Raw genomic sequence first — 14895 nt, forward strand, 5'->3', positions numbered from 1 at the left:
TGAAACACTGGAATGCGTTACCTAGGGAGGTGGTGGAATCTCTTTCCTTAGATATTTTTAAGGTCAGGCTTGACAAAGCCCTGGCTGGGATGATTTAGTTGGGGATTGGTCCTGCTTTGAGCAGGGGTTTGGACTAGATGACCTCCTGAGGTCCCTTCCAACCCTGATACTCTATGGTTCTATGATTATCCAGTAGGGTCAAGCAGAGGGCTCTGGGAGCAAAGGCTTTATTCATTCCTCCTTCCTGACATCTTACCTCCTCAAAGCCTCCTCCAGATGGGGGAAGAGAGGGCACTGACTGCCCACCCGTCTTTTTCAAATCAGGGGAAAAGAAAGGTGGGGGGGCAGAAGGAGGAGGAGACCTTGGTATGATACAGAGCATGGGGGAACCTGCTCTTCAGGAGTCAGACCAGACCGCCTGTCATGGTGCTGAGAGTGGGGGACATTGGCATGTGGAAGGGGACACACAGAGCCCCTGACATGGAGAAAATGGGAGGCTCTGGTATAGAAGCAGTAGACTCACCCCTGCACACATTCATGACTGGACATGGTATAGGTGGCTCTCCCCCAACAAAAGCCTCTGCCAACAGCCGCTCCAGCTGTGGATTGCAAGTGCAGGAGGTCAGACTAGATGACCATGATGGTCCCTTCTAGCCTTAGGGTTTATGAGACTTTCTGGGCTCTGCAGAGTCCGCTCTGGCTGTGGTAGCCAGCAACTCCTCCCAAAGCATTCCCTGCCCTTTATCAAGGCTCCCTGTAGGGTCTGTTCTGTCCCTGTGGTTTCTCAGTTTCTTTCCTGGCCTCTTATCAGAGTTTCCTTCTTAGGGGAGTTTCCCAAAGCCTACCGTTCTCCTAGCTTTCTTTCTCACAGCCCTCTCCCCCTGCTCTGAGTTCCTCGCCAGCTAATGAATTGGTTTCCTCCACCTTCCAGGTGCCACCAAGTGGGTTAATTTATCCTTCAGGCACCTGATTACCCTTTTGCTGCCAGTGCAGGGTGTTTACCCCCCAACACGGGAAGAAGACAGAGCTCTGCCTGAAATAGTGGAGGGTGGGAGGGTGGCGCACAGGCAACTTGTGGGTGGGAATGGAGGGATGCAAGGAGCCCTGGTGTGCACAATCAGCTCAGCCTGCAGAAGTGTGCACACCACCCTCCCCCCCTCAAGAAGATAGGAGAATATCCACAACTTTCATCAGGATTAAAACAAAGTAATTTTGGAAGGATCATAAGCCTTCATGCTTCAGGGCATAAGAAGTGCTCGGGTACTACACTGATGAGCACAGCATAAGAGCCTATGTAGAATAAAAACAGTCATTGAGAGGGTTAGAAAGAAACTCTCCTTGTAGACTGGTTATTCTACTATTGCCCACTTCAGAGTTTCTTCCACCTTCTATTTAAGCACCTGGTACAGACCACTTTTAGAGATTGTTTACTGGAGTAGATGGGCTACTGGTTTGCTCCAGTATGGTAATTCCTATGTTCCTATGCAAGTGGAAAGAATTAAGTCATCGCAAATGGTAGCAAACAATCTTTTAATCATAACAACAACTAGCTCATCTACAGTGTTTTTCCTTAGTAGATCTCAAAGCATTTTATAAAAGAGATCATCAGGATCATTAGCCCCATTTTACAGTTGGTGAAACCAAGGCAGAGAGGGGTGAAACACCCAAAGGTCAATGACAGAGCTGGGAATAAAACCCTGGTCCCCAAAATTTCAGTCCATTGCTCTACTCACACTTTTTATTTATTGTCTGCTTCCTTATATTAGCAGTGTGTTGTGGGAATTAGTTCCTTAATACTGATAAAGCACACAGATCCTTAGTGTGTGTGTGTCTACAGGGTATTTATAGATAAGCACATACTCCATTTCACCACTACAGAGGGGTTGACTAGAATTATGTGGGCTACCTGCTGTGTTGTAGTCTCCCCACACATGCCTGGGTTGAAAGGCAAGGACATGCCCTTAGCCCCATCTCCTACAGCAACTCACAGAGCTCTCTAGGTGTGGATATGGAAGCACAACCTCTGCACAGGTGGAGTCTGGGAGAATTCTTCATAGGGTCTCCAGCTGCAGTGGAGTCCCATCTTAGGGGGCTTATTCCTTCACGCACTTACTTCCCTGGTCCTTCTCGCATGAACAAAGAGCAACAAAGTCCAAAGGTGCAAACAACTCAATGTTTATTGGGGTGAACTTCCAGCAAGCATGATTCCAGTTTCCTTCCTTAGTGTTCCCCTTCCCAGCCCTGACACCATAGAGCCTTACCTGTGTCCCTGTTCCCATTCCCCCCCCTTAGCAAAACATGATTCCAATTTCCCCATCCCCATTCCCTGTTCCCATTCCCCCCCTTACTTCCTGATTGACTGCAGACTATACAGTAAAACTTGAGTTCTGCTTAGCTATACCTTAACCTATCATTTTACTGAAATTTAACTCACCAATCCTAACATATCATAACATGATTATTTAACCAATTATATTCCACCACCTTAATTAGTTTACACCCAGCAAACTTAATTACACAGCAGACAGAAACAATCACAGAACCAGACAGAGACCATGCAAATAAACAATAGCAAGGTGTTAACTATAATGACAAAACAATACAGAAGTGAGGATTTCACAACTACATCTATAACGACATAAGTGTTTCTCAGCTGTGTCTATTGATAAGTGAGTTCTTACTGAACAGAAAACTATCAAACTAAACTTCCTTTTACATCCTCTAGGCTCTTCCCTTTCTCTGGAGGTGATACATCAGATCACCTTTCTAACAGCCCCAGATTGCCTTATTTCAATGTGACTAGTTTGGAATGTGAGGATGTGACCGATCGCTTCCCAGCTTACGGCTGCCTCTGCTGCTTAGCCAAAGGCCTTAGCCTAAGCACAGGGCCTCAGACTGTCACAGTAAGAGAAGGCCCTTACACCAGCAGACAGTGATTTTGATTCTTTCTTTTATACCTCTATAACTAGCTAAGTGATAAGAATACACCTAAATTCTTAGAGTATAGGCCTTCACAGACAGGCCTGAATATCTATATCCTAATATCCCTCTCCACCCCTTTTGACTGTCCCCTTGCTAACAGCACCTTTAAACAATTACTTGACACAGGAATTTTTCCGCAGCCTTCAGCTCACCTACTTGTGAAAGCATCACTGAACTCATAAGAAGCCCTCGCCCACTAATACCAGTTTTATGATGATATGTTGGACCCACTCTGTGAGCGGGATCTTTAGCTGGTGCCAATCAGGATGGCTTCACCACAGGAAATGGAACAGTGCTCATTTATAGCGGCTGAGGATCTAGCCAGTTATGGTTTCTTGCAAACGGGAGCAAGATGAGCATTTGGGAAAACGAATTCAATTTTCTACTTGAGGACTATCTGGAGCTGTGGGTGAGCGACTCAGAGGATTTATAGTGTGTATTTAGACAGTGCAGCGACTGAAAATCAATTTTATCTCAATTTAATAAAATTTGTGGTGTAGCCTGGGATGCACTGGAATTGTTACAAGGAAATTCTATTAATTTTGCATGGGCAAATCTGCTCTGCATGGACATATGGGTCTGCCGTCCCGAAGACCCACTGAAATCAATCCAGTTGTAGGATCAGGCCTTCCTAGCCAAATCCTGTTCTGTACTGACAGCAGCACCAAAACTCCATTTGACTTCAATGGGACCATGGATTTAGCACCTGGAGTAAGAGCAAGCTGAACTTGTTTGTACGAAAGATCATGGGGGTAGCATATGAAGTAGGTTTATCAAGTGATTAGAGAAAGAAGAGGTGAAGACTCAGTCCTGACACTGACTTGCTGAGTAACCTTGAGTAAATCACTTGACTTCTGTGCCTCAGTTTATCCTTCTGTGACATGGATACAGAAATTCATAACTCACAGGTGTGATGAGGCTAAATGGTTATAAAGACCTTTGTGATACTCTAAGGAAAGGTGCTAGGAAGTGGAAAGCATCACCATTGTCAAAGTGGTCCATGGAGGTTCTAGCTGCTCCGTTCCCATTCCAGCTTGTGGTGTTGCCCCACAAACAGATTTAGGGTACCCCCAAAACATAACTAATCTATTGCCCCCATCTGGGTTTACCAAGGGAGTCCTTCAAAACAGCATTTTTTACAACCAATCGATTTTCCAAAGGTAGTAGTTTGCATCCAAGGTGGCTAAGAAAATACCTGGAGGATAGATAAATGACTGACACAAAGACAGTTGTTTTTTCCAAAGCATGGCACCTCTTTATTGGGGCAAATAATAACTCCTAGCAATAATGATCTAGAACACAAATCCCTTATAGCAAAGTTAAAAAGCATTCCAAACCGCAATAACGTACAGTTGAAATGAGTCTAAGTGGTTGCATCCTGTCACAGGTGGCCAGTCTATCACAGGTTGCTGATAGCGTTTTCTAAATGTTTTAAATCCTATACATTTCTTTCACAATCAATGCACACACATACATCTTTATTAATCCACACACTAACACTATGCTGTACTATACTACAATTATAATTTGACAAGCTTATTCTGTCTGCTGACACAGGACTCCTGCTACTGGTGGTTATTCCTGTTAGTGCTGCTGATGATTCTGCCACTGCTGTTCTTCTCTGCTCCATGTTTCTCCACCACGTCCACTCCACTCTAGTCCACTCTTCACCTCCTACTCCTTTCTTCAGCTATCCTGTCAGCTGCCCACTGACACACCAACCTTTACACCATTTCTCAATTCTATTTTAGACATGACATCAAATCTTTACTGCATAGACTCAGTACCAACATTCCAAACATTCTTGAATGCATGCCAACATTCAACACATTACATACATGCTCACTGCCATCATTTACCTCCGAGTTATGCTCAGTTGCTCTTTTCCCTACTTTGGTTGTTTACCTCATTTGAGCTTTCCCCTACTTTCGAAACTCAGCTGACCTTTCCCCTGCTTTTGACTGCACATGCTTGGTAATATCATGTGACCTGTAGCTTCCAACGGTGGAGTGACTCTTGCTTATTCAAAATGGAGGTCAGGAATGTGAAATGGAGTGTGGAGAATTTGGTATCAGTGGGTGTGGTGCAGATTAAAAAAAAAAGAGGCACCGTGGTTAAACAACAAAGTAAAAGAAGCAGTGAGAGGCAAAAAGGCATCCTTTAAAAAGTGGAAGATAAATCCTAATGAGGAAAATAGAAAAGAGCATAAACTCTGGCAAAAGAAGTGTAAAAATATAATTAGAAAGACCACAAAAGAATTTGAAGAACAGCTAGCAAAAGACTCAAAAAGTGATAGCATTTTTTTTTAAAATACATTAGAAGCAGAAAGCGTGCTAAACAACCAGTGGACAACTGGGATTCTAAAGGAGTACTCAAAGATGATAAGGCCATTGCGGAGAAACTAAATGAATTCTTTGCATCGGTCTTCACTGTTGAGGTTGTGAGGGAGATTCCCAAACCTGAGCCATTCTTTTTGGGTGACAGATCTGAGGAACTGTCCCAGATTGAGGTGTCATTAGAGGTGGTTTTGGAACAAATTGATAAACTAAACAGTAATAAGTCTCCAGGACCTGATGGTATTCACCCAAGAGTTCTGAAGGAACTCAAATGTGAAATTGCAGGACTACTAACTGTCATCTGTAATCTATCATTTAAATCAGCTTCTGTACCAAATGAGTGGAGGATAGCTAATGTGACGCCAATTTTTAAAAAGAGCTCCAGAGGTGACCCTGGCAACTACAGGCCAGTAAGCCTCACTTCAATACAGGGCAAATTGGTTGAAACTATCGTAAAGAACAAAATTGTCAGACACATAGATGAACATAATTTGTTGGGAAATAGTCAACATGGTTTTTGTACAGGGAAATCATGCCTCACCAATCTACTAGAATTCTTTGAGAGGGTCAACAAGCATGCGGACAAAGGAGATCCAGTGGATACAGTGTACTTAGATTTTGAGAAAGCCTTTGACAAGGTCCGTCACCAAAGGCTCTTAAGCAAAATAAGCAGTCATGGGATAAGAGGGAAGGTTCTCTCATGGATTGGTAACTGGTTAAATGATAGGAAACAAAGGTTAGGAATAAATGCTCAGCTCTCCGAATGGAGAGAGGTAAATAATGGTGTCCCCCAGGGATCTGTACTGGGCCCAGTCCAATTTAATATATTCATAAACAATCTGGAAAAAGGGGTAAACTGTGAGGTGGCAAAATTTGCAGATGATACAAAACTACTCAAGATAGTTAAGTCCTGGGCAGACTGTGAAGAGCTACAAATGGATCTCACAAAACTGGGTGACTGGGCAACAAAATGGCAGATGAAATTAACGTTGATAAATGCAAAGTAATGCACATTGGAAAACATAACCCTAACTATCCATATACAATGATGGAGTCTAAATTAGCTGTTACTACTTAAGAAAGAGATCTTGGAGTCATTGTGGATAGTTCTCTGAAATCATCCACTCAATGTGCAGCGGCAGTTAAAAAGGTGAACAGAATGTTGGGAATCATCAAGAAAGGGATAGATAATAAGACAGAAAATATCATATTGCCTCTATATAAATCCATGGCATGCCCACACCTTGAATACTGCATGCTGATATGGTCACACCGTATCAAAAAAGATTAGGGGTATAGAACGGCTTCCGTATGAGGAGAGATTAATAAGATTGGGACTTTTCAGCTTGCAAAAGAGGTGACTAAGGGGGGATATGATAGAGGTCTATAAAATCATGAGTGATATAGAGAAAGTAAATAAGGAATTGTTATTTACTCCTTCTCATAATACGAGAATGAGGGGCCACCGAATGAAATTAATAGGTAGCAGGTTTAAAACAAAACACAAGAAAGTATTTTTTCACGCAACGCACTGTCAACCTCTGGAACTCCTTGCCAGAGCGTGTTGTGAAGGCCATTACTATAATGGGGTTCAAAAGGGAGCTACATAAGATTCATGGAAGATAGCCATTGATGGACCTATTAGCCAGGATGGGCAGGAATGGTGTCCCTAGCCTCTGTTTGCCAGAAGCCGGGATTGGGTGACAGGGCATGATAACCTATCTGTTCATTCCCTTTGGGGCACCTGCCATTGGCCACTGTCAGAAAACAGGATACTGGGCTTGATGGACCTTTGGTCTGACCCAGTATGGCCACTCTTATGAGTGTACTCAAAAAGTAATTACCAATGGTTCACAATCAAATTGGAAGGATGTATCTGGAGATGTCCTGCAGGGGTCTGTCTTGGGTCTGATATTATGCCATATTTTCATTAATAATTTGAATAATGGAGTGGAGAGTATGCTTATAAAATTCAGGGAGGACACCATACTGGAAACGGTTGCAATCACTTTGGAGGACAGTAGTAGTATTAAAAAAAACCTTGACAAATTAGAGAATTGGCTTGAAGTCAACAAGATGCTAAATCCATGGCCTTTCCAAGGTGAAGAAGCCAAATGTTCCCTGACTTGTTTACACAGGAACATATGGGCACTCTTTACCTTATTCTAAGAGCCTTCTTCTCTTCAGCTTAACACCATGTGATGTAAATTATAAAGTAAAGAAGATAGAGATAGGCAAGTGTAGTCACTTGTGTAGCACTTGCTTACAACATTAGAGGGTCTGAGGTCAAATCCTGGGAAAGCCTTTGTGGAAGAAGTCAAAATTATGCAACCTTTAGTTTTCAGAAAGGAAAAATGACCCAGTAGACACTAGTCTGGGACTGGGCAACTCGGGTATGAGTCCTCGCTCTGCCACAGATCCCAGGAGGATCTTGGTCAAGTCATTAAGTTTCTCTGGGCCTCAGTTCCCTATCTGTCAAATGGAGGAAAATAGCACTGTCATTCCTCAAAGGAGTGTGGAGGATAAATACGCTATAGACAGGGTGCTCAGTTACTATAATAATGGGGCGATGTAAGTGCCTAAGATACCGATACAAAGAGGCTGATACATATTAGTCTCTTACAATTGTATTTTTTACTCGAAAAGTTGCGGAGAAAAATCAAATTAATTCAATAAGCCAATGGCTCTCAGTCTGTTCCATAATATGACCCCATGTTACACCTGAAAAAAATATTGAGACCTCCACCCTACACCTATCCATTTAGCCATAAGAAAAGAAATCATGATCACAACCCCTGAAACCTGTTCACAGTCCCGTGGCTGAGAACTCATGACCTAGGCTGATCAACAGCCATCAGATGAAGAAAAGGAGTACTTGTGGCACCTTAGAGACTAACCAATTTATTTGAGCATAAGCTTTCATGAGCTACAGCTCACTTCATCGGATGCATACTATGGAAAATACAGAAGATGTTTTTATACACACAAATCATGAAAAAATGGGTGTTTATCACTACAAAAGGTTCTCTCTCCCCACCCCACTCTCCTGCCAGTAATAGCTTATGTAAAGTGATCACTCTCCTTACAATCTGTATGATAATCAAGGTGGGCCATTTCCAGTACAAATCCAGGGTTTAACAAGAACGTCTGAGGAACGGCGGGGGTGGGGGTGGGGTTAGGAAAACAAGGGGAAATAGGCTTGAATAGAGACTGGGTGTGGCTAAGTCATTATGCAAGGTAACCTAAGTTAATTGTATTCAATTTGCAAATGAATTCCAATTCAGCAGTCTCTCGCTGGAGTCTGGATTTGAAGTTTTTCTGTTGTAATATGTCAACTTTCATGTCTGTAATCACGTGACCAGAGAGATTGAAGTGTTCTCCGACTGGTTTATGAATGTTATAATTCTTGACATCTGATTTGTGTCCATTTATTCTTTTACGTAGAGACTGTCCAGTTTGACCAATGTACATGGCAGAGGGGCATTGCTGGCACATGATGGCATATATCACATTGGTAGATGTGCAGGTGAACGAGCCTCTGATAGTGTGGCTGATGTTATTAGGCCCTGTGATGGTGTCCCCTGAATAGATATGTGAGCACAGTTGGCAACGGGCTTTGTTGCAAGGATAGGTTCCTGGGTTAGTGGTTCTGTTGTGTGGTATGTGGTTGCTGGTGAGTATTCGCTTCAGGTTGGGGGGCTGTCTGTAGGCAAGGACTGGCCTGTCTCCCAAGATTTGTGAGAGAGTGTTGGGTCATCCTTCAGGATAGGTTGTAGATCCTTGATAATGCGTTGGAGGGGTTTTAGTTGGGGGCTGAAGGTGACGGCTAGTGGCGTTCTGTTATTTTCTTTGTTAGGCCTGTCCTGTAGTAGGTGACTTCTGGGAACTCTTCTGGCTCTATCAATCTGTTTCTTCACTTCCTCAGGTGGGTATTGTAGTTGTAAGAATGCTTGATAGAGATCTTGTAGGTGTTTGTCTCTGTCTGAGGGGTTGGAGCAAATGCGGTTGTATCGCAGAGCTTGGCTGTAGACAATGGATCGTGTGGTGTGGTCAGGGTGAAAGCTGGAGGCATGTAGGTAGGAATAGCGGTAAGTAGGTTTCCGGTATAGGGTGGTGTTTATGTGACCATCGTTTATTAGCACTGTAGTGTCCAGGAAGTGGATCTCTTGTGTGGACTGGACCAGGCTGAGGTTGATGGTGGGATGGAAATTGCTGAAATCATGGTGGAATTCCTCAAGGGCCGCCTTCCCATGGGTCCACATGATGAAGATGTCATCAATATAGCGCAAGTAGAGTAGGGACGTTAGGGGACGAGAGCTGAGGAAGCGTTGTTCTAAAGTCAGCCATAAAAATGTTGGCATACTGTGGGGCCATGCGGGTACCCATAGCAGTGCCGCTGATTTGAAGGTATACATTGTCCCCAAATGTAAAATAGTTATGGGTAAGGACAAAGTCACAAAGTTCAGCCACCAGGTTAGCCGTGACTTTATCAGGGATACTGTTCCTGACGGCTTGTAGTCCATCTTTGTGCGGAATGTTGGTGTAGAGGGCTTCTACATCCATAGTGGCCAGGATGGTGTTATCAGGAAGATCACCGATGGATTGTAGTTTCCTCAGGAAGTCAGTGGTGTCTCGAAGGTAGCTGGGAGTGCTGGTAGCGTAGGGCCTGAGGAGGGAGTCTACATAGCCAGACAATCCTGCTGTCAGGGTGCCAATGCCTGAGATGATGGTGCGCCCAGGATTTCCGGGTTTATGGATCTTGGGTAGTAGACAGAATATCCCAGGTCGGGGTTCCAGGGGTGTGTCTGTGCGGATTTGATCTTGTGCTTTTTCAGGGAGTTTCTTGAGCAAATGCTATAGTTTCTTTTGGTAACTCTCAGTGGGATCAGAGGGTAATGGCTTGTAGAAAGTGGCGTTGGAGAGCTGTCGAGCAGCCTCTTGTTCATATTCCGACCTATTCATGATGACGACAGCAACTCCTTTGTCAGCCTTTTTGATTATGATGTCAGAGTTGTTTCTGAGGCTGTGGATGGCATTGTGTTCTGCACGGCTGAGGTTGTGGGGCAAGTGATGCTGCTTTTCCACAATTTCAGCCCGTGCACGTTGGCGGAAGCACTCTATGTAGAAGTCCAGTCTGCTGTCTCGACTTAGGAGGAGTCCACCTAGAATCCTTCTTTATGTAGTGTTGGTAGGGAGGTCTCTGTGGATTAGTATGTTGCTCAGAGGTGTGTTGGAAATATTCCTTGAGTCGGAGACGTCGAAAATAGGATTCTAGGTCACCACAGAACTGTATCATGTTCGTGGGGGTGGAGGGGAAGAAGGAGAGGCCCCGAGATAGGATAGCTGCTTCTGCTGGGCTAAGAGTATAGTTGGATAGGTTATCAATATTGCTGGGTGGGTTGAGGGAACCATTGCTGTGGCCCCTTGTGGCATGTAGTAGTTTAGAAAGTTTAGTGTCCTTTTTCTTTTGTAGAGAAGCAAAGTGTGTGTTGTAAATGGCTTGTCTAGTTTTGTCTAGCCATCAGATGGTAACACCTTTAGCTCCCAGTAAAACTCTACTGAATCTCTGCAACTACAACTCAAACTGATCCTATTCAGTTTCATTGTGGGGTTCGTTAACTACAAGAATTGCAGGTCAGCTTTGTGCAAACCTTACAAGCCCAATGTTATGGTTTCACATTAACGCTATACCATGCAAACGTTGTGGCTTCGTATGATTGATGCAAAAGACAAAAATTCCCCAAACCTAGGGAACCTCAGATTTTTGATTGAGTTTGGTCTGGTGTGTCTGGGTTTGTTCACATCTGAACCTCAGCAAAATATAGCTCTTTACTGACAGGACTGGCTAGAGACTTTAATGATAGGAAACTTAACTTCTTATATGAAATCTATGTACTTGGCATTCTGTTTTTAAGCAAATAGCTTCTGCAGTACAATTTTTTGAAAAGAATATATTCATGAAAAGATAAATATTTAAAATAAGAAATGGGACAAAAATACCCCCATGGTAACAACATAATGAACATAATTTGCCCCTCATGAGACAATATGAACATTAATAGAATATATGTTTAGTGCCTACATTTCTTTATGAAGAGTCCCTGAAGCACAGAGATACTGTAGCACACCCACAGTATGATAAAAAAAATCCAGAACACGAATGCATATTTCTTACTACTGTAACTAGCAGAGTGAGTCAAGGTCCAGATTTTGCCCTCTGATGCACACACACAGCTCCCATTTACTTCGATGGGATCTTTGAACATGCAGTTAACTGCAGAATTTATCCCCACATACTTAGTAAAGCATGTGCACAACTCACTTCCACTATGGTGAATCACGAGCAGTAAGCCAGTAGCTGCTTTTCACAAAGGAACTGATTAGTTGTGATAAATAGAAAGTTATATTCTAAGGTTTCAGAGTAGCAGCCGTGTTAGTCTGTATTTGTTAGTCTCTAAGGTGCCACAAGTACTCCTTATATCCTAAGCTTTCCTTGGTATGCAATTCTCCCAAAATTATCAGGACAGTGCTGTGACTGTTCATTTCAGTAGCATGGATTAAAGAACGAAAGATAGAAGCAAGAAACATGGCATTTGATTCATAACCACCTCTGTGACCCAATGAATCTTAATCATGCCTATGGAATTGCAAAGTGTTTATTCCATAGGGAAAATGACGAGGAGTCCGGTGGCACCTTAAAGACTAACAGATTTATTTGGGCATAAGCTTTTGTGGGTAAAACCCCCCACTTCTTCAGACACATGGAGTGAAATTTGCAGATACAGGCATAAATATACTGGCACATGAAGAGAAGGGAGTTACCTCACAAGTGGAGAACCAGAGCTGACAAGGCCAATTCAGTCAGGGTGGGTGTGGTCCACTCCCAATAATTGATGAGGAGATGTCAATACCAAGAGAGGGAAAATTGCTTTTGTGGTGAGCCAGCCCGTCCCTATTCAAGCCCAAATTAATGGTGTTAAATTTGCAAATGAATTGTAGTTCTGCAGTTGCTCTTTGAAGTCTGGTTTTGAAGTTTTTTTGTTGAAGGATGGCTACTTTTAAATCCGTTATTGAATGTCCAGGGACATTGAAGTGTTTTCCTATTGGCTTTTGTATGTTACCATTCCTGATTTGTGTCTATTTATTCTTTTATGTAGAGACTGTCCTGTTTGGTCAATGTACACATCAGAGGGGCACGGCTGGCACATGATGGCATATATCACATTAGTAGATATGCAGGTGAACGAGCCCCTGATGGTGTGTCTGATGTGGTTGGGTCCTCTGATGGTGTCGCTAGAGTGGATATGGGGACAAAGTAGGCAACAGGGTTTGTAACGGGGATTTGTTCCTGGGTTAGTCTTTCTGTGGTGTGGTGTGTAGTTGCTGGTGAGTATGTGCTTCAGGTTGGGGGGCTGTCTGTAAGCGAGGACTGGCCTGCCTCCCAAAGTCTGTGAGAGTGAGGGATCGTTTTCCAGGATAGGTTGTAGATTGCTGATGACGTGCTGGAAAGGTTTTAGTTGGGGGCTGAAGGTGGCGGCTAGTGGTGTTCTGTTATTTTCTTTGTTGGGCCTGTCCCGTAGTAGGTGACTTCTGGGTTCCCATCTCACTCTGTCAATCTGGTTCCTCACTTCCCCAGGTGGGTATTGTAGTTTTAAGAATGCTTGATAAAGATCTTGTAGGTGTTTGTCTCTGTCTGAAGGATTGGAGCAAAATGTGGTTGTATCTTAGGGCTTGGCTGTAGACAATGGATCGTGTGATGTGTCCTGAATGGAAGCCGGAGGCATGTAGGTAAGTATAGCAGTCAGTAAGTTTATGGTATAGGGTTGTGTTTATATGACCATCACTTATTTGTACTGTAGTGTCCAGGATGTGGATCTCTTGTGTGGACTGGTCCAGGCTGAGGTTGATGGTGGGGTGGAAATTGCTGAAATCCAGGTAGAATTCTTCAAGGGCCGCCTTCCCATGGGTCCACATGATGAAGATGTCATCAATGTAGCACAAGTAGAGGAGGGGTGCTAGGGGACGAGAGCTGAGGAAGTGTTGTTCTAAGTCAGCCATAAAAATATTGGCATACTGTGGGGCCATGAGGGTACCCATAGCAGTGCCGCTGACTTGAAGGTATAAGTTGTCCCCAAATCTGAAATGGTTGTGGGTGAGGACAAAGTCACAAAGCTCAGCCACCTGGTGAGCCATGGCCTCATCAGGGATACTGTTCCTGACAGCTTGCAGTCCATCCTTCTGTGGAATATTGATGTAAAGAGCTTCTACATCCATGGTGGCCACAATGGTGTTTTCAGGAAGATCACCAATGCATTGTAGTTTCCTCAGGAAGTCAGTGGTGTCTCAAAAGTAGCTAGGAGTGCTGGTAGTGTAGGGTCTGAGGAGAGAGTCCAAATAGCCAAATAATCCTGCTGTAAGAGTGCCAATGCCCGAGATGATGGGGCGTCCAGGATTTTCAGGTTTGTGGATGTTAGGTAGCAGATAGAATACCTCTGGTTGGGGCTCTAGGGGTGTGTCTGTGTAGATTTCTTCCTGTGCTATAGCAGGGAGTTTCTTGAGCAGATGGTGTAGTTTCTTTTGGTACTCCTCAGTGGGATCGGAGGATAATGGCCTTTAGACTGTGGTGTTGGAGAGTTGCCTCCTGTTCATAATCCGACTCGTCCATGATGACGACAGCACCTCCTTTGTCAGCCCCTTTGATTATAATGTCAGAGTTGTTTCTGAGTCTGTGGACGGCGTTGCGTTCTGTATGGCTGAGGTTATGAGAAAAGTGATGACACCAGACTCCTCATTTTTTTGTGTGGATACAGATTAACACGGCTACCCCTCTGATAATAGGGAAAATAGTTTGTTCAATCCCTAGGCCAATAATTTCAACATTGGGTGCCTAAAGTTAGGTGACTACATATGGATGAATTTTTCAAAATCTCAGGGGTTTCCATTTGGTGTTTTGGGCAAAGGTTCTGATCAGTCATGTCCCTTATTCTGCCCTATTTACACATCTTGAGAAACACTACCACTGCTTTGTGGATCAACTCTCCACATATGTCTGGGTGATGCCCAACCCGAGAGAATAAATGACACAGCCACCCCTCTCTTGTGTAACAATTTTGCTTCTCAGATCTACACAGATCTCTTATTTATTTATCTCTTGTCAGATTGATTTACTGACATGTTGCCTCTAGGCTCAGCAGGCCAGCATTCTTCCCATTTGTAGAGAGTCTCTCTCCCGCCCCCCATACCCCCCAATGCCAGGCCTACGTTAAATGTTGTTCCTCACATTAACCACACACTATGGGAGATGAATTGCCATTACAAACTGCTGTTTCTCATTTATTCTCTAAACAAGGCTTTAGCTATGCTGGCTGTAACGTGGTTTTTAAATGTATTCATGTTCCTGATGACATTAATCTGCTTGGGAAATAGCTTAGACTTAAAATGAATGAATGTTAATGAAGCAAAATATTTGTGCAGTCTCTTCTAAACCAATGTTTTATGACATATATTCTCTGTCTCATTTCATGTTTAAGTCGATATTTTGCTTGCTCTACCATAGGAAAAAAGTCTGTATATTCCT

The sequence above is a fragment of the Natator depressus genome, chromosome 4 (genome assembly GCF_965152275.1).
Source record: "Natator depressus isolate rNatDep1 chromosome 4, rNatDep2.hap1, whole genome shotgun sequence".
NCBI classification, from domain to species: Eukaryota; Metazoa; Chordata; order Testudines; family Cheloniidae; genus Natator; species Natator depressus.